Below are 18569 nucleotides of genomic sequence, written 5' to 3' on the forward strand. Positions count from 1 at the left end.
GGTCCCAGGTCACTCGGCTCACCAGTGCCAGGAGGGGATGTGAGCCCAGGCCTGGATGACCATGGGTTCCCAGCTCTTTCCCTGGCCCCGTGGAGGAGGGACACGTGTACTTGTGCATCAGGAGCCCTGGGACCCAGAATGTTAGTGGTGGGACTTGCCATTGACCCAAATGGGGCCAAGTAAGGAGGATCAAATTTTAAGTTGGCTGAGCATTTTCTTGTGAAGCACAGGGCCAGACACTTTGGGAGGAGGCCAAGGGAGGCCATCTGGGGATGTACATCTCATGTATATATGAAGGGCAGTACGGAGGGACTCCATGGAGGCCAGCGGTAAGCAGAGGCACACACATGCTTAGGAAGAGTTCCAGGAAGAGGCAGGCTGTGGATGCGAAGATACTCAGCAGAGGAGTGGGAAAGGCACACCTGGCAGGGGAACCAGCATGAACGAAGTCACAAACGTGGGACTCGACTGGCACGTTCCTTTAATGCCACATGTTTATTCATATTTCCAGACACTGTTTTAGGTCTTCACAGTACAGATGACTCAGAAATGACTCCTGCCCTGAGTACCTAGAGGCCTAGCTGGTGAGCCAGACTAGAAAACAGATTGTATTCATTATCTCTTGCATTGCAATGTGTTACCCCAAACTTAGATACTTAAAGCGACGCATTGATGATCTCACAGTCTCTGTGGGTCAGGAATCCAGTGCTGGCTTAACTGGGTCCTCAGGCCCACGGTCTCATGCTGGCTGCAATCAAAGTGTCATTCACGTGATGATCATTTTATAATGTGTGGAAATATCAAATCACTATGTTGTACCCCAGGAACTAACAGTGCTGTAGGTCAATTATACTTCAAAAAAAGTATCATCCAGGACTGTGGTGTCATCTGGAGGCTCGACTGGGGAGGGATCTGGCTCTAAGCTCATGTGATTGTTGGCAGGATTCGATTTCTTTTGGGCTGTGTGATTGAGGGCCTCAGGGCCTCATTTCCTTGCTGTCTGTTGGCCAGAGGCTGCCTTCTGTTTCTGCCATGTGGACCTTTCCAATGTGACAGTCAGCCTCATCAAAGCCTGAGAGTCAAGAAGACAATATAGAGAGAATCCCAGCCAGACAGAAGTTAGAGTCCATTGTAACCTAATTTCAGAAGTGACGCCTCATTGCTCTTGCCACATCCTATTCATTAGAAGCAAGTCACTAGGTTCTGCTTAACTCACGGGAGAGGATTACACAGGGTGTGAATATAGGAGGCGAGGGTCATTGGGGGCCATGTCACAAGCTGCCAACAAAACACGAAGAGGTGGGGGCACCACTGCTTCTTGGCTGTGTGACCTCAGGCAAGTTGCACAGTTCTCTGGACCTCAGTTTCCTCATTCGCACAGCAGAGACAATAATGATCCTGCCTCACAGTATGAGGTGAGGATTAAGTGAGATGACACAGGTGACGGGTGAAGACAGAGCCTGGCACATGTTACAGGCTCAGGACGTTCTCCACCAGCTGCTCTGGGGTTGAGTTGAAGGGGCAATTAGTTCTGCCTGGAAAGGGCTTCACCAAAGAGATGAATTCTGGGCTTTGAAGGATGCATAGGAGTTCCTCAGAGGGAGGAGAGGAAGAGGGGAATACATCAGGAGCCCTGGCAGGGTGAGGGTGGAATTAGGGCGTTTGGCATACAAAACTTCACTTTGCCTGGAGTTTCCTGGGAGGGAGGGATGGGAGTGGTGGTGGGTGGTAAAACTGCTGAGTAGGGAGGCATGATGGCCTGAGGCAGCCAGCAGCAGGAGCCACAACAGGTCCTGGAGCAGTGATGCAGGTGATGTGGAGGCCGGCTGTTCTGCCTGGTGACCCCCATGTCAGGCAGGGGGAGGGGAGGAGTGGGGGTGGAGTCTGTGTTTCAGGGCTCATGACAGTGCATCATTCATCCTGGTGCCCAGGGCTCTGGAGAGGGCGGGAGGTCAGGGCCCAGCACACATGAGGTCTCATCGAGGTGAATTCTCTTCCCTTGTCCAAGCCCCTCACTTCACTGATGGGGAAACTGAGGCTCAGAGAGGGCAAGTGACTCCCCCAGGGACACACAGCAGGTCTTGTACTGAGACCCCAGGGGCTGCCTTTGCCTTGGGAAAGGGGGAAAGAGGGAGGAGAAGGAGGGGCAGTCCAGGGAAGGGGGCATGGGTCTGGGTGCTTTTGGGGCATCTGTGTGAGAACAGGACAGTGAATTTAAGATGCTTCCTCCCCAGGGAGGGAATGAAAGAGGCTCAGCAAGGGAAGCCTGTGAACTAATTGTCCCCTCTTCCTCCTCCTGGCAGGATTAACCCCTGCTCACCCTCAGGCCCCAGAGCAGACAGCCCCTCCTTGGGGAGCCCCCTGACATCCCAGGCTGGTTGGGGTTTCCCTCTGCTTTCACACTGCCTGTGCTTCCGCCTGAGATCCCACTGCATCCTCAATGTCTGTCTCCCATGGGACTGGGGGCCTGGAGGGCAGTGACTGTCTCCATCCCCGTGGATGGCACAGGGCCAGCCTCCCTCAGCACTCATGGAGAGATGGCTCTGCCCCTCAATAGCTGTGAGACCTTGGGTAAGTCTCCTGCCTTCTCAGAGCCTCAGCGTCCTCATCTGTGAAGGGGGATGAAGTCACATGTCCCACGATCGCTGTGATATGGAAGTGACCCTGGTTCCGGACACGCTGCGTGATCTGCAGAGCCCAGCACAAAATGAAACTGGGGCCCCTTGTTCAAAAACCTTTGTGAATTTCAGGACAATGACTGCAAGGCATTAAACTCCAAGTCAGACGTCCTGAGGACAGGCCCTTGTGTGACTACAGGGCTCAAAGGTCCCGGAAGCAGCCCAGCTGGGGCCTCCTGGACCTGCTGGGGGCCTGTCCCTTTGAGACCTCCCTGGAGGCCTGCCCACCCTCTGTCTACACAGAGCTCCCCTCCACGTCACCTCCTCCTGACCTTCCAACTAATGTTCACAGGAAGCTTCCCGCAGGCAGCGCTGACATTTGCGGAAGCTCTGTGGTTGGTTAGCACACCCCGCGTTATGGCTGGGACACCGTCTCCCTGCTCTGGAGAAGAGTGAACACTGAGGCAGCTGACTTCATGCCCACAGTCTGTCTTCCTAGTTCTGCCTCCAGGTGTTCTGGGTCCCTGCATCCGGTGCTGTGTTATTGTGATGTTTACTTGGAACCCAGGGGGCAAATGACTCTCCACCATACAGATTCCAAGACAGGGAACTGAGGGCCCAGAGGGGAGGTCCCAGCTGGAGGGCACACAGCTGATCAGTGTCAGAGCCAGAATTCAAATCTATGAACTAATCGGTTCGTTCATGGGGCAAACATAAATGTGGTCCTACTCTGTGCCAAATCCTGGAAGTCATCAGATGTGGTAAAACTCAACGTCACCTAATGGGGTAAAACTCCCACTATTTGGTCCTAGAAGGGACCAGTCACACAGGAGGACACAGATGCTGGTCCCTGTCACCTCAGTGCTGGGCCGCCCCCAGTTTCCTATCCTGGCACAATTTCACTGCAGCCCCAACAGGGTGGGAGGAAGGGGGCATTAACCCACTTGACAGAGGAAGAAACTGAGGCCCAGAGAAAAGGCCACCAGCTAGGGAGGGGCTGATAGGCTGGGCCCTGGACTGCAGGTCAGCCCTTAGGAGACAGGGTGAACCATGAGTGGGAGATGGGGAAGACGACCCGGCCTGGAACATGCAGGCGTCTCTGCCCTCAGCTCCCACCCCCTCCACCTCTGTCATCTCCGCCTTTGAAATGTCCTTTGACCTATTCTAGGTTTGGACATGGCACTGCCTCACAGTATCTGGTGACCTTGAACATATCTGGTGTGCATCTGAGAATCATTGATGCCCAGACTGACCGTAGAGGGCGCTGGGGAGTTCGGCTAAGGAGGGGGTGTGCGTGCACTCTACCTGCTGCCGCATTATGGTATCTGTCTCCTTCTCTGCAGCCCTGGGTGCCAGTTGGGTCCAGGTCACTGCCACGTCCCACAGGACCACTGCAACCTCCTTGTGCCTGGTCCCCCTGCCTCAGGCTCCCCTCCCATCCATCCCTACTGAGCAGCCTCCCTATAGCACGTAACCACCTTGTCCTCCACTGCAACACACGCACACACACAAACACACACACACACACACACACACACACACAAGACCCCCAGCCCTCCGTGGCTCCTCTAGCCTTGGGTCAAAACCTGAGCTCCTATACTTGGTATTTGATCTCCCTCTGAGCTACCCTCAACTTCTCCTCCATCCACAAGGACATGTGCCCCCAAAGTGCCCCCCTACTCCAGCCACTAGGATCCGCTCATCACCTCTGGGATGGAAGAGATATTTAATCAAAGGAGAATTGGTTAAGGAATGTGGGCAGGACAGGAAGACAGGAGAGCTGCACAACCAGGAAGGGCCCTCCCAACCTCCAGGCATCCTGGTAGTGGGGGCCAAGCTGACTCCTGCCCCTGGCTTGGGGTCTCCCTAACCCTGCCTCAAGGCTCACCCTCTCTCTTGTCTCTCAGTTTGGCAACCCCCATTCCTCCAAATTCTTGCTTTGCCTTGTAGGGTATTTGCTAAGCCAGGGGCTGGCCTCCCAGAATCTCCTATGGTAAAGCACCTTAAAAAAAAATCCACATCCTGGACTAAGTCCTATTTTCCAGAGAGCAGGGAAGCGTTAATCACTACTAGCGCCTTCCTTGTCTTCTTGGAAACTTCCATCTCTGAGCTCTGGGATAAGGAATTAGGTCCTGATTAAAGGAAGGCGACGCTTCTGAGATCACATTTCCCTGTGCTCAGAGAGGGCTAGCAGCAAGGGAGGAGGAGGGAGAGGAGAGAGAAGGGGGTGCAGGGCAGGAGAGACAGAGAGACAGGAGGCAAGGCTGCCACGGGGCGCTTATGCCCGGGTGGCAGCATGAGGCTTTGAGAACACAACCAGGCCTCAGGGGAGACCTGGGAGGGATGGCAGGTGAGCGTGGGTGAGACCAATAAAACCCACAGAACTGGATATTCGTTTTCCTCTCTCTGATGTCTGTACACACTGAAATCTCCACGCTGCTTGGCTATGGCAGAAAGTTGATTTGTTCAAAGAAAATAAAATAAGCTGCCACGCTCTCCTCCTTGCGCTGCATACAAATCTGGTAGGTGGAGTGTGTGCGTGGGGTCACCCAGGCACTGTCGTGCCCATTGCAGAGAGCTCTAGGGCTGGAGATGTCGTTGTGTCACCGGGGCTGGGAGATCTGGAGCCTTTCAACCAACAGGAGCCATTGGAGATCCCGACTCTGTGTTAGGCCACCTGATGGGGGGCAGGTGTGAGGTGGGGGGACTGACCGCAGGCTAGGTGGCCACAGTCTCTGAATGTCCCTGGGTCTCACCAGCTACGGGTGGAAAAAGGGAGAATCTAACAGGTAAACTTGATCTTGCCAGTTCTGATCCCTCCTGTACCTGAGTGAACTGTGGTCCCTTGAAAGCCTCTCCCTCAATTTGAGGGTCCCTTGGGTGTCTCACGTGGGCTCAAAACCCAGCCCACTAACAGCTATGGTCACAGGTGGAGTCTCCTCTGTGTCCCCTCCCGCAGTCTGTCACTGATCTCTACCCAGGAAGCTTGTGGAGTTGCCTGGAGGCTGTCCTGTGGGCTGTGCCCCTGTGGTCAAGCGGGCTGGGTCCTCATGCTCCCTGGGCTGCCTGGTCACCAGAGGTGGGCCGGGCTCCACCCAGAAGCAGAGAAGGCTGCCCCCTCCTGGATCCGTGATGCACTTTCTGTGCCAGCCCCTGCTGACAATGACACTAAAGAAGTCAAAGTTCTCAGCCTACCCTTTGGAAATGCCACATCTCGTGAGGGGATGGACCGTGAGCCAGGGGAGAGTCAGGGACACAGGGGCACAGGGATGGGAGTGGCCATGCCTCAGAGGGCATTCATGGGTCCAGTCCTGGTCAGTTGATTGCCAGTCTCCTGCCAACATTCATATCCAGCTGTGTGAATGAGTAGGCAATAAATGAATCACAATTTAGTGGATAAGGACTTATATACGGGATGTTAGTTCAGAAGCAATAGAGTAAAGATGAGAATTTATAGGGATTGGGAAATGGCAGGGAGGAGTCCTCTAATCTGGGTTTTGATGGATGAATAGGAGCTTGCCAAGCGGACAAAATAGAGAGAAGGGCATCTTAAGAAGAACGGAATGAGCAGTCAAAGCCAAATGGCAGAGGCAAGAAACAACATGGAATGTCCAGCAAGCCCTGCAGAGTTCAGGGGTGGAAGCGAACCCAGGGTGAGGCCTGGCTGGTTCCACCAGCCCTCTTGCACTCTCTCCTAGACCTCTCTCTGCCCACAAGTTTGGTCTGTTTGCAGGCCATTCCTGGCCCACCCCTGGCCCCTGGCCCAGGCTCTCAGCCCTGGAGAGCTGAGGCAGAGCAGCCTGTGCAGAACTGACCTTTGGAGCCATAGAGGCCTGGGTTTGAGATGCACTTTCCTCCCCGCCTCACTCCTCTAAGCCTAGCTTTCTCATCTGTAATTTGAGGATCATAATGCCAGCCCATTAACTGGTGGGTAGATGGGAACCTGGGCTGTGGGTGGGTGGTGGTGGTGAGGGGCTGTAGGAGCAGAACGGCACCTCAGACCAGCAGGGCTGGATCCCAGGCAGAGGCCTCATTAGAGAGCAGACCAGGGCCAGTGCAGAGATGGTCAAGCTCAGGTTCTCAGAGTAGGGATGGAGGCCTCGGGCTCAGACCAGTTCCTCCAGCCACAGTGATGGTCTCTGAGCTCAGGGAGGGATACAGCCTGAGGGTGGGGCTGGGGAGCAGGCAGCCTGGCCCTCAGTCCGTCTTGGGTGGCCTCTGCCCCCCAAGGCAGGGGTGACCCCTTCTCCAAGGGCCTTTCTGGCTCTGCCACTCTGAGCTGTAGAATCAGCTCTCCCTGCAGGTCAAGCTCACCCGCAAGTAAAGTGAAGGCTCCTGGCATCAGAAGAGCCTCCCTCTGTGCCTGAAATCCCCATCAACACATATCCCCCTTGGGGTCAGCACTGCCCTCTCTAGAGCCCCTGGGAGGAGGCCGCCTTGACCTCAGGCCAGCGCTGGCTGTGAGCATCTCTGCAGGTCCTGCCTCCCACCCGGAGACACACATCTGCCCAGGGAAACATGTGTTCCTACCTCAGCTCAGCACCACTGTAACCCATGCATCCTCCCCTCCCCTCGCCAAAGTATAAAAGTTGTTTCTGGGCTTCTAGTCCCACAGTGATAAATGCTGAGAGGCTCGACTTTCTTTTCCCCTCTTGTTGGTACAGCAGGGGCCAGAGGTGAGAAGCAGGGAGGGGAAAGGAGAGAGGAGGGGGGGATTTGGGGCCACATTTCCCCTTGATTTTTATAGAAATGCAAGGCTTCTAGCTGAAGGAAGCACTGCAGCCCTGATGGGTGAGGCGCATCCCCTTGATCACTTGGAGGGGGTGGAGCTAGGGGGGTGGAACAGCAGGGAGACAGGGAACCTACAACTTCCCAGAATCCATCGCTCAGCCTGCCCTCGCTGGGCAGTCACCACCACATCCTCAGCCAGCCCCACGCTGTTGTCATTAGTATCACTGTGCTGGCTGTCCTTATTCCTTTAGGGTGGCAGTGCAGCGTGGTGGTTAAGAGCAGGTCTTGAGATGGCACCCTGGTTCCTCCATGGACTGGTTGTGTGACTCCAGGCCAAGTCACTTAACCTCTCTGAACCTCAGTTTCTTCATCTGTAAAATGGGGATAAGAACAACTGGAACAGAACTGCCTGATCAGGTAGTGATGTTGACACCTTAGTAGGAACTCTGTAGGTCTTTACCACTGTCCACTGCTTTTTTGTGATGTAAATGAGTCTCACAGCGCTCAAGTGATGTGTGAGGTCACTAAGCTTCCAATCCCCTTCTTTTGCTAAAAAGCTCCTGGTTTTCTTTTGGAGGGACTCCCTGCCCCCAGTGTCAGTCTTCGAGATCAGGATGGGGTGACCTGGGCCCACGCTGATCTGGACATGCCTTTTGCCATGAACACAGTGATTGGCTCTGCGGGGTATGTGGCCTAACTGTGTGAGCTGGAGCTGGGCTCCTAGGAACAGACTCCTGCACCCAGAGCAGCAGTGCTGCTGAGACAGCCAGCCCAGAGGCACCAGGAGCGAGAGACGTGAGAGATGGAGGCCAGAGGAACCAGGTCAAGGGAGATTGTGGGGACCCCTGGTGAAACCAGGTCAGAACTGCAACTCCCTGTGGAGTTTTCAGCTATTGCACCCATTAAGTTCCCATTTTAAGTCAATTTGGGTTGGTTTTATATTATTTGCCCAATCCTCCCAGTTGCTGTGTCTTTGCAGGGAGGAGCTGTGGGCATGAGGCATAGGAGCCCAACATTTCCCGAGAGACTGCTCACATCAGAAATGGGGAGGGGAGTCCGTGTTTCTTCCCACATTATCACAGCACTTCCCCTTTCTGCCACGGCCCTTAGAATTGATCTTCTTTTACACACGAGGACACACTGAAGCCCACGGACATGGGGTGATTTCCCCAAGTACCCAAACTGCGAGCTGTCCAGCCACTTTCCCATTCCCTCTGAGTGCTCAGTCCCTGGGGTGTCAGAGGACGAGGCCCAGCGGACATGGTCTGGCCACCCTGCCTTCTTGGGCAGCCCCACCCCTACCTGGACCAGCCTAGAAAGCTGCACAGGTGAGTCAGGCCCCCCAGGCAAGAGTCAGGGGGAGGCGCATGGTGTGGGCCTGAAATCTGAACACTGGCAAAAGACAGATTTACACACTTAGGGTTTAAAAATAATAATAATTTAAAAAGAAATCTATCCCGTTGAAAACACACATTGAATTAAAGGGCTAAGTTCTCCTCTCTGAATCTGAACCATTATTCTCTTTCTCTGCTTCCTCCCCTCCCCCACCCCATGCTCATCACTTCCCTTCCTCTCCCTGCCCCTCCCCCAGCCATGGCCTGCAGTCCTATTGCCATCTGACCACAGAGCTGAGCAGCTGGGGTCCTGCTCAGCCCTCAGCTGGCACCATGGCAGGTCACCTTCCGCCTGCACATTCCCGTGGCCACAGTGACACTTGGGACAGGTGCTGACGGGCCTGGAGGAGGACATCGGGGCCTGAGCTGGACTCCTGAGGGAGGACAGAGCTGAGGTTGCTCAGGTGGGGTTGCTCAGGTTGGGGTCCCTGCCCTACCCCTCTCCCAGTGAAGAAGCCATTAGGCCACCTGACCTGGTGTTTGCCTCTAGCGTCCCTGCAGACCCTGAGCCCCCCTCACTTCCTGGGGAGGACTCTAGGAATAGGCATCGGGGAGAAGGATGCTGGGGCTACATCTGGCACCTGTCATTCCTTATGACATTGACTGGGTGCTGCCACATGCCAGCATGTTCCCCACATCACCCGGGTGCCCAACCCACCCTCCCCGCTGAGGAGGTGGACGCCCAGGGAGGACAAACATCAGATCAAGACCACGGGGCCAGGAAGCAGCAGAGCCTGAATCAGACCCAGTTTGTGCATCCCCGGGCCCTGGCTCCTCCCACAGGGAGGGTGCTCAGAGGTTTTGTCACCCACTCACTCATTCTCTCACTCCTTCAGCAAACACCAGGAGTCTGGCCCTTGGGAAGTAACAGAGAAGTCACAGAGCCCAGAGGGGCTCTGAGGGGCTGTGGGAGGGAAGCCACTGACTTGGCCACGAGGGGAGCGGGAGGGGAGCTGAATCAAGGTTCTCTGGCTTAAGTGATGAACTAGGAGCTCAATACATGGACTGGTGAGGGCAGGGAGGGGGCACAGACCCCAGGGGACGGGCAGCTGGGCTGTGGGAAAGGAAGCACCAGGCCCCTTCTCCTCCCTCATCCCTGCCCCATCCTCTCCCTCTGCAGTCCACAAGGTGACTTGGGACTCTAGCCAAGGGGCCCTCTCTCCTCCCACAGACACTGGCCAGGGTCTCTCAGGCTGAATCCAAGCCTGATTGGCCTGGCCTGGGTCAAGTGTCCAGTCCTGGTCCAATTGGCTAAGGCCAAGGGGTCAAGATGGTCCCATCCCTGAGGGTCCCTCCCCTCCCAGGGCTGAGAGTGGGCAGTGTGCAAGACGGGGAGGTGCTGAGAGCTGGGCAGGGGCCCCAGGATGGTCGGCTACAGAAGGCACGGTGGGCAGCAGGGGGCACCACCAAGCAGGTGCTGTGGAACCATCAGGAACTTGGGGGCTGCACAGGGGGCGGGGGTGGGCCAGGCAGGGCATGGGTCTTGCGGGACACAGAGGGGACAGCTCAAGGGTCACTGAGGAGCTCAGTGCTCTGCCAACACTGGTGGGGTGATGGGTCATGAGTTTTCTTTCTCATACTAAGGAGAATTATCCTGGCAGAAAAAGCATCATTCTCCTTTACAGCATCCTATTTTTTCCTTGCTTTCCTTGTCCCAGGCTGCAGTGTTTTTGTTTTGGCCACGAGGCTTGTGGGATTTTAATTCCCCGACCGGGGATTGAACCCGGGCCCTCAGCAGTGAGAGCATGAAGTCCTAACCACTGGGCCGCCAGGGAACTCCCTGCAATGGTTTAATTCACTAGTCTGGTTCCTTGATGGTCGTTACTCTTCCCCACAGGACTATCAGTCCCAGGAGGGCAGGACCCTGCCTGTCCCCTTCACCCGTGTAGTCCCAGGAGGAGCCCTGCTGGGCCGTGGAAGGTACCCAATTCATGTGAGTGGATTGAATGAATGAATCAATGAATGAATGCTAAGAGGGAGCAGAAGTCTCAAAAGAGAAGGAAATAACAACCTCTGGTTTTATATTTTTTTCAAGCAGTTGTTATAAGTATCATCATCCTTAATAGCCACGAATCTCATCATGAACTTGGTAAGTACCAGGCTCTGTGCTGAGAGCTTTACAGCCGTTTTCTCTTTTGAACTCCAACCACAGCCTTGGAGGAGGTGAGGATGCTCTCAGGTCTTACATGGGAGGGCAGGAGACTCTTGGGTGCAAAGTGCCTGGGGCATGTCGCTGGTGAAGAGCAAAGATGGGACTTGAGACCCTATCCCCCCTCTCCCATGGGACTCCAGGTCCCTTTCAGAACCGCATGTCATCTGCCCTACTGTGTGTAAGCCCTGCACTGGGTACTCCCTCCCGGACCACACGGTGAATCAGCAACACAGATGCATAAACAGTTAAAACCAAGAGGGTGGGGTTGAAAAGATAAAGGAGACAGTGGCTGCAGGGAGGAGGCGTGGGGTCAAGATTGACATTATATTTAAGACACCACTTTAAGGCTTGTCCAGCCCCTATCTGGGTGTGTGCAAGGAATTGTACTTGGGGTCTGACCCTGACTATGGGGAGACCTTGGGCCTGGGTCTCACTTCTAGAATATTCTAGTGTATGTCACGGAGTCACACTGTGTGGTGAGCCAGGGCATACCCTCGGCACAGATGGACCTGGGCTCACGTTCTGACTCTGCTGTTACATAGGTCATATCCCAGTGGGTAACGTCTTTTTGAAACTCAGTTTCATTTTCTGTAAAATAGGATGACAGTAATCCTCCTTCATAGAGTGGCTGCAAGGGTTAAGAGAAATGGGTGAGAGCAGTGAGCACAGAGCAGAGAGCATGAAGGACTGTGATTTACTATCATCATGCTGATGGTATCCATGGGCAGGGCCTCGCCTGTCTTGTCGCTGCTGCATCCCTGGGGCCTTGTGCTGGCCTGGCGCACAGTAGGTGCTCAGAATCCGCTGCCAGTGGCTGGGGATCTCCTCTGTGTCGTTGGATGGGCCTCCCTGATGCCGGAAGGTACAACAGCATAACCATGTGACTCTCAAAGGAGGAGAAATTTTGTGGAATTCTCAGCCTCTCTTTTCCCTTCAGCCCTGATCCATTTCCTTATTGATTCAGCAACTTAACATGCCAGCTGGGCTCTGGCAGAGCTGGCGGCAGAATGACAGGGAGCCAAGGTCTCAGTGCCCTTTGCTCAGGCTTTTATCTGCCTGATTTCATGTGGCTGGAGCCCCGGCTGCCACTCAGCTGGAAAAATGTCCAAACTGTATTAAATCACAGGATGCTGGCAGGCGACAGGAGAACACTTGTCACCTACCTTTGCCGGTCCTCTGGCTCCCAAGCCTCCCCGGGGGGGAGGGATCATTTTTGTCTGTCTCACTGTGTTCTGAGAGCCTGGCACATCCCCTGGTCCTCCTCCATAATCACTGTGTGGATGTGATTTTCTCAGGATGAGAGGGGACGTGGTCAGGTGTACTCACCCACAGGGTGGCCGAGCAGCCTCCTCTGAGGGCAGTGCCAGGGTGTAGAGCTCAGCAGAACAGACACATTGCAGTCGGCTGCTGAGCCAAGGTTATTTTCCCCCTTTAGTCTTTATTAGAGTATGTATTTTTAAACTTTGAGAGTGTCTTAGTCAGCTCGGGCTGCCATAACAAATAGCATATATTGGGTAACTTAAACAACAATTTGTCTATTTAGTTCAGGAGGCTGGAAGTCTGAGATCAGGGTGCCAGCATGGTTGAGTTCTGCTGAGGGATCTCTTCCTGGCTGGTGAATGGCCTCGTACTCACCATACCCTCATATGGTGAGAGACAGACAGAGAGAGACAGAGAGAAAGAGAGACAGAAAGAGTGAGCAGTTTGGTGTCTCTTCTTATAAAGGCACCAACCTCATTATGAGGGCACCACCCTCATGACCTCATCTAACCCTAATTATCTCCCAAAGGCCCCATTTCCAAATACAATCACAGTGTGGGGTGGGGTTAGGGCTTCAATGTGAGAATTGAGGGAAGGGACACAATTCAGTCCAGAGTAGAGAGTAACACAATCTCACTGTTAAACATTCAAATATTGTAAGAGTATATAAAGAGTAAAATAGCTGATTCACTTTGTTATACAGCAGAAGCTAACACAACATTGTAAAGCAACTATACTCCAATAAAGATGTTTAAGAAAAAAAAATGCCCTGTTCCCTTCCCTTAGTCTCAAACTACTTCCTGGATGAAACACTAGAAAATCATCACCATCACCGCCACCACCACCACCACCATCATCACCATCATCATCTTGCTGTCTTGTGTTCTCCATGATAAGCCTTTTGGCTACATTAGCTCAGTTAATCCTCACATCAACCCCATGAGGTAGACACTGTTGTTATTCTCATTTTCAGTATGGGTAAACTGACGCTCAGAGCAGTGGAGTGAACCCCACAATACTCCACTGATAACTATTAGTGAGACTGAAACCCAGGTCCGTAGGTTTCTAAGTCCTACTCTTTCCACTATGGCTTATATTTTTCTATGCATGTTCTAAACTTTCTTTCTTTTACAACATAAGAATACTTGGTACACACTAATTTGTAATTGCTTTTCATTTGCGAATATCTCCCCATGTAAATCATCTCTGTCTTTCACTGGCTGCCTGGTGTTCTGTTGTAACAGGCACCATCATTTATTTTAGTTCCCTCTAGATGTATTTTTGTATTTAGGTGACTTTTTTTCTAATTTGCCTTTACAAGCAACATTGCCTGTCATTTTGTTTTCTCTCATTTATTTAAAATTATTTCTAATTATCCAAAGCCTTAAAGCAATCCCTCTTATTGTTATATACAGAGAAAATATATACAGGTCATACAGAGAAAAACTACCTCTGTGCTGCGTTCCCCTCCAAAGCCCATCCCGCCTCATACCACTGACATGGGTGTGATATGGAACGCTCACAGACCCTTATCTTTGCATTGATACACCACACAAATATGCAGGCTTAATTTATTTTTTATTAATTTTTATTGGAGTATAGTTGCTTTACAATGTTTTGTTAGCTTCTGCTGTACAGCAAAGTGAATCAGTTATACGTATACATATATCCACTATGTTTTAGATTTCCTTCCCATTTAGGTCATCACAGAGCACTGAGTAGGTTTCCCTGTGCTATAAGTAGGTTCTCATTAGTTATCTATATTATATATAGTAGTATATATATGTCAATCCCAATGTCCCAGTTCACCCCACCCTCTCTCCCCTCTTTGTAACCATAAGTTTGTTTTCTGCATCTATGTCTCTATTTCTGCTTTGCAAATAAGTTCATCTGTACCCTTTTTTTCTAGATTCCATATATAAGCGATATTACATGATATTTGTCTTTCTCTTTCTGACTTAATTCACTCTGTATGACAATCTCTAGGTCCATCCATGTCACTGCAAATGGCATTATTTTGTTCCTTTTATGGCTGAATAATATTCCATTGTATATATGTACCACATCTTCTTTATCCATTCCTCTGTGAATGGACATTTAGGTTGCTTCCATGTCCTGGCTATTGTAAATAGTGCCGCAATGGACGTCACAGATAAAAGTTATCATATTATATGTATTTGTGCATCTAGCTTTTAAATAATTTGCCAATATCATAGACATCTTTCCATGTGAGTATACAGAGAGGGACCTCACTGGTTTTAATGAAGTAATTTATCTCAAATACTTGGCTATTTCTCTTTTCTTCCTTCCCTTCTCTCCCTCTCTGTCCCTCTCCCTCCCTCTCTCTCTCCCTCTTTCCTTTGCTTTCTCCTTTTCTTTCGCCATTCCCCATTTCCCTATAATGGATATTAAGGTTGTTTCCATTTTGTCCTCTGCATGAACATCCTTACACTGCAATGAACATCCTGTGCAAGCCTTGCTGTGTTCCCATGGGAATTTGCCTCTAGTATCGAAACCTAGACGTGGAATTGCTGGGTTGAGGGTTTGCCAGGCAAGGTCTTGTCTGAGACCACAGGAAGCTGGGGAAGATCTGGGTCGTGGGTGCCAGGGGACTGTTTGCTGTAGGCAGCATGAAATGATGGAAGGGGTCTGCCTTTTACCTAATAGTCCGCTGTCTGAGGCCATGTTCTCGGACAGCTCCTAGGGACATTGCCAGTGCCTGTGGTGAAGGTTTGTTTTTATACGTGAGGTAGTGTAGCCATCGGACAGAATGCCTCCCATGTGCTGTTTGGCTTCCTCCCTGGGACTTTCTCCTGGAACTTTTAGAGGAAGTTCTCTATTGCTTTTGGGATCACGGGATTGGCAACAGCTTGGGGCTACCTTTCTGGCTCATGGGGCATGCCCTGGGTACAGTAGGAGTAATGATGGCCACTTTGCAGAAAGGAAGAGAGAAGCAGAGACAAAAGATGGTATAGGAGAGAGTATGGTGGCCTGAGCCCCTGGCTCTGACTGTTCTTTCTTTAGTCCTGAGAGCTTCTGAGCCTCTTCTCCAGCTCTGGGGCCAACCATCCCCCTCTAAAGCCTCAGCTGCTGGACTAGTGTCTGTCGCTGCAGTCCTGAGTCTGGATGGATGCTGGGAGTGGGCTCAGGAGGTTATGAGGTCTCTGGAATGGCAGAGAATGGGTCCTCTCAGTTCATACAAGGCTCTCCTCTGACCCAACCCGACTTCCTGATTTCAGGGTCTCCTCCTCTTTCCCACCCTCAAGTCTGCCCACTCTGTCCTCTAAAGCACAGGTCTGGCTTTGTCATAACCTTGTTTACTCCTTAGTGGCTGCCCCTTGCTCTTAAGGTCAAGGTCATACTCTTCGGCCCAGTGTGCGGGGCCCTGGAATGGCTGGCTTCTGATCATCTCCTTGCTCACTCCCCACGCCTGCGCACCTTACATTTTGGCTGGACCAACTTCTACCTGTTCCTTAACAGCTCTGTCTCCTCCAAGCACATGCTGTCTACTCGGCCTGGATGACTTTTTTACTCTTTTCTACTTCCTCCCCACTCCTGATTTCTGGATGACTTGTCTTTCAAGCTTGGAATTAAGTGCCCCTTCCTCCAGGAAGCCGCCTTGCTCCCCTCCTCTGCGCTCAGCATCTTACGTAGCACAGTGCCACCCAGTTGTGTGATGATATGGACCTCCCAGTAGCTGGAACCCCAGGAAGACAAGCTTCGTGCCCACCGGGCAAATCGCTGTGCCTCTTGCATCTGGCACAGGGCCCAGTAAGTGCCCATGTAGTTACTCAGTGAATAAGCCAGGTAAACAGGTGCAGGGCAGGTGAAACACCTCGGCCATAGAAACAAGGACAGACCTGGGACCAAAATCTGACGCCAAACTGACTAGATCCTGCCGGTCACTTTCCTCCAGTGCAAATGTGATCATTATTACCCCCTTCTCTTGGGCACAAGATAATGAATGTGAAGGTGTTTGGCAAATGCATTATGCAAATATTAGTCTTTAATGGAACACGGGGTCAGTAAGACTCAACACTGCACAAATTGTTCTGCCAAATCCGATAGGGTTTCTTTAAGATGAAAATGCAAACATCTCAGGTACAGGGCAGGGGGGAAACAGAAACACACATTCAGTGAAGTGCTACAATATGCCAAGCTCATACCAGGCATATGCAAATACAAATTTTCTGCATAAAGAACTTTACAACTTTTGTTAGGTTTCTTATTGACCTCAGAAAGTTTGTAAAATTTCTCTTCTCTTGGAAATGGCATCTTTATCTCTGTATATTGATTTTGAATCCAGCAAATATGTTAAACTCTCTTATCATCTGTGGGCTCTTTTGGGTTTTCCAGAGAGGCAAACACGGCATAGGCAAATATGACAGTTTTGGCTTTTCCTTTCCAACCTGTATACTTTTCATTTCTTTTTGTTTTTAAGTGCTCTAGAAAAGACCTCCCATGTTGAATATTATTAATGTTGGCAGCCATCCTTGTCTTGCTCCTGATCTTAATTTTAAAGGGAAAGCTTTCAACATTTCACCACAAAATATGATGTTTGCTGTAGGCTTTTTGGCAGAAGCCCTTTTATTCCTTTCATTTCTAGTTTGCTAAGAGTTTTATTGTGAATTAATGCCAACTTTTATCAAATGCCCTTTCTGCATCTATTTAGATGACTGTATGCTTTTAAAAGATCTGCTAGGGCTTCCCTGGTGGCGCAGTGGTTGAGAGTCCGCCTGCCGATGCAGGGGACGTGGGTTCGTGCCCCGGTCCGGGAGGATCCCACATGCCACGGAGCGGCTGGGCCCGCAAGCCATGGCCGCTGATCCTGCGCGTCCGGAGCCTATGCTCTGCAAAGGGAGAGACCACAACAATGAGAGGCCCGCGTACCACAAAAAAAAAAAAAAAGATCTGCTAAGGTGATCTATTACATTAATTCATCAACTAATGCTAAACTAGCATCACATTCCTAGGAAAAAACAAACCTGGTCATAATATATTATCTAATTTATTCATTGCTGGAATTTTCTTGCCAATTTTGCATGCACACTTTTGAGTGAATGTGCTCCATAATTTCCCATTTTGGGTCTGACTTTGGATTTAAGGTTTTTTGGTCTCATAAATGAAAGTATTAGCACAAAACTGGAATGATTTCTGTCTTAAATGTTTGGGAGAACTCACTTATAAAACCATGTGGATAAAGTGTTTTGTGGGAAGATTTCTACTATTGATTCAATTTAATGATTACAAAATTATGGAGATTAAAAAATTTCTCTTTGGGTCAGTTTTGGTAGTTATACTTTTCTAGGAATATATTCCATTAATCTAAAATTTTAAATTTATTATACAGTTGTTCATGCAAATTTCCATGCATTATCTCTGTAATTTCTGTGGTGATTTCCCTTTTCTGTTGCTTATATAGCTTATTTGTGCTGTCACTCTCTCTCTATTTTTGTTCAATTTTGCCAGAGTCTTCTCTGTTTTTAAATATTTTCAGAGAGCAAACTTTTGGCTCTGTTGATCCTCTGTGTTATATGTGGGATTTAACCTCTCTGTGCCTCAGTTTCCTCATGTGATGACTGTTGGGAGATACAGTCACCTACATCAACATGTCTGGAGAATTCAGAAGGTCTGAGGTTGGTTGGAAGTTGGCCAGGGCTGTTCAACAGGGCAGGGATGGATGAGGGGGCAGGGAAGGGCAGCTGTGCTCTCAGGTGGGGAGTGGAGGGGAGGGGAATTTTCTGTGCTCCATGTTGCTATGGATTGAATGTTTGTGTCCCCCTCCTCTCAAAACTCATGTGTTGATACCAGCTCCCTAGTGTGATGGTATTAGGAGGTGGGACCTTTGTGAGGTGATTAGGTGATGGGAGTGGAGCCTCATGAATGGGATTAGTGTCCTTCTAAAAGAGACACAGAGAGATCCCTTGCCCCTTCTGCCGTGTTAGCTCACAAAGAGAAGACAGACCGTTATAAACCTGGAAGAGGGCTCTTACCAGACACCAAATCTGCCGGCACCTTGAGCTTGGACTTCCCAGCCTCTTGAACAGTAATGAGTAAGCTTCTGTTGTTTACAAGCCACTTAGTCTATGATACTTTTGTTATAGCAGCCCCAAGTGGAGTAAGACACACGTGGAAGACACAGATTTTCACTGAGCCTTGAATAATCTCATTGGGAGCCCTTCCTGGGGGGAAGGGGATCCCAGCAGTGGGTTGACTGAACAAGGAAGACCTTTGGGCTCGGGGTGGCACACAAAAGATCAGCCACATAGCATGCCCTTTGTCACGGAACAGTGTAGCTCCAATGACCACATCTATCTGTGCCACAGGAGAGAACTGGCATGTGCATGCCCACTGTGCCCAGGACCTCCACAGCTGGGGGAGGACCACAGACAGCACCAGCCAAGAGTAAAATTG

Source organism: Monodon monoceros, unplaced genomic scaffold (genome assembly GCF_005190385.1).
Source record: "Monodon monoceros isolate NGI ecotype Baffin Bay Population unplaced genomic scaffold, NGI_Narwhal_1 Super_Scaffold_18, whole genome shotgun sequence".
NCBI lineage: Eukaryota > Metazoa > Chordata > Mammalia > Artiodactyla > Monodontidae > Monodon > Monodon monoceros.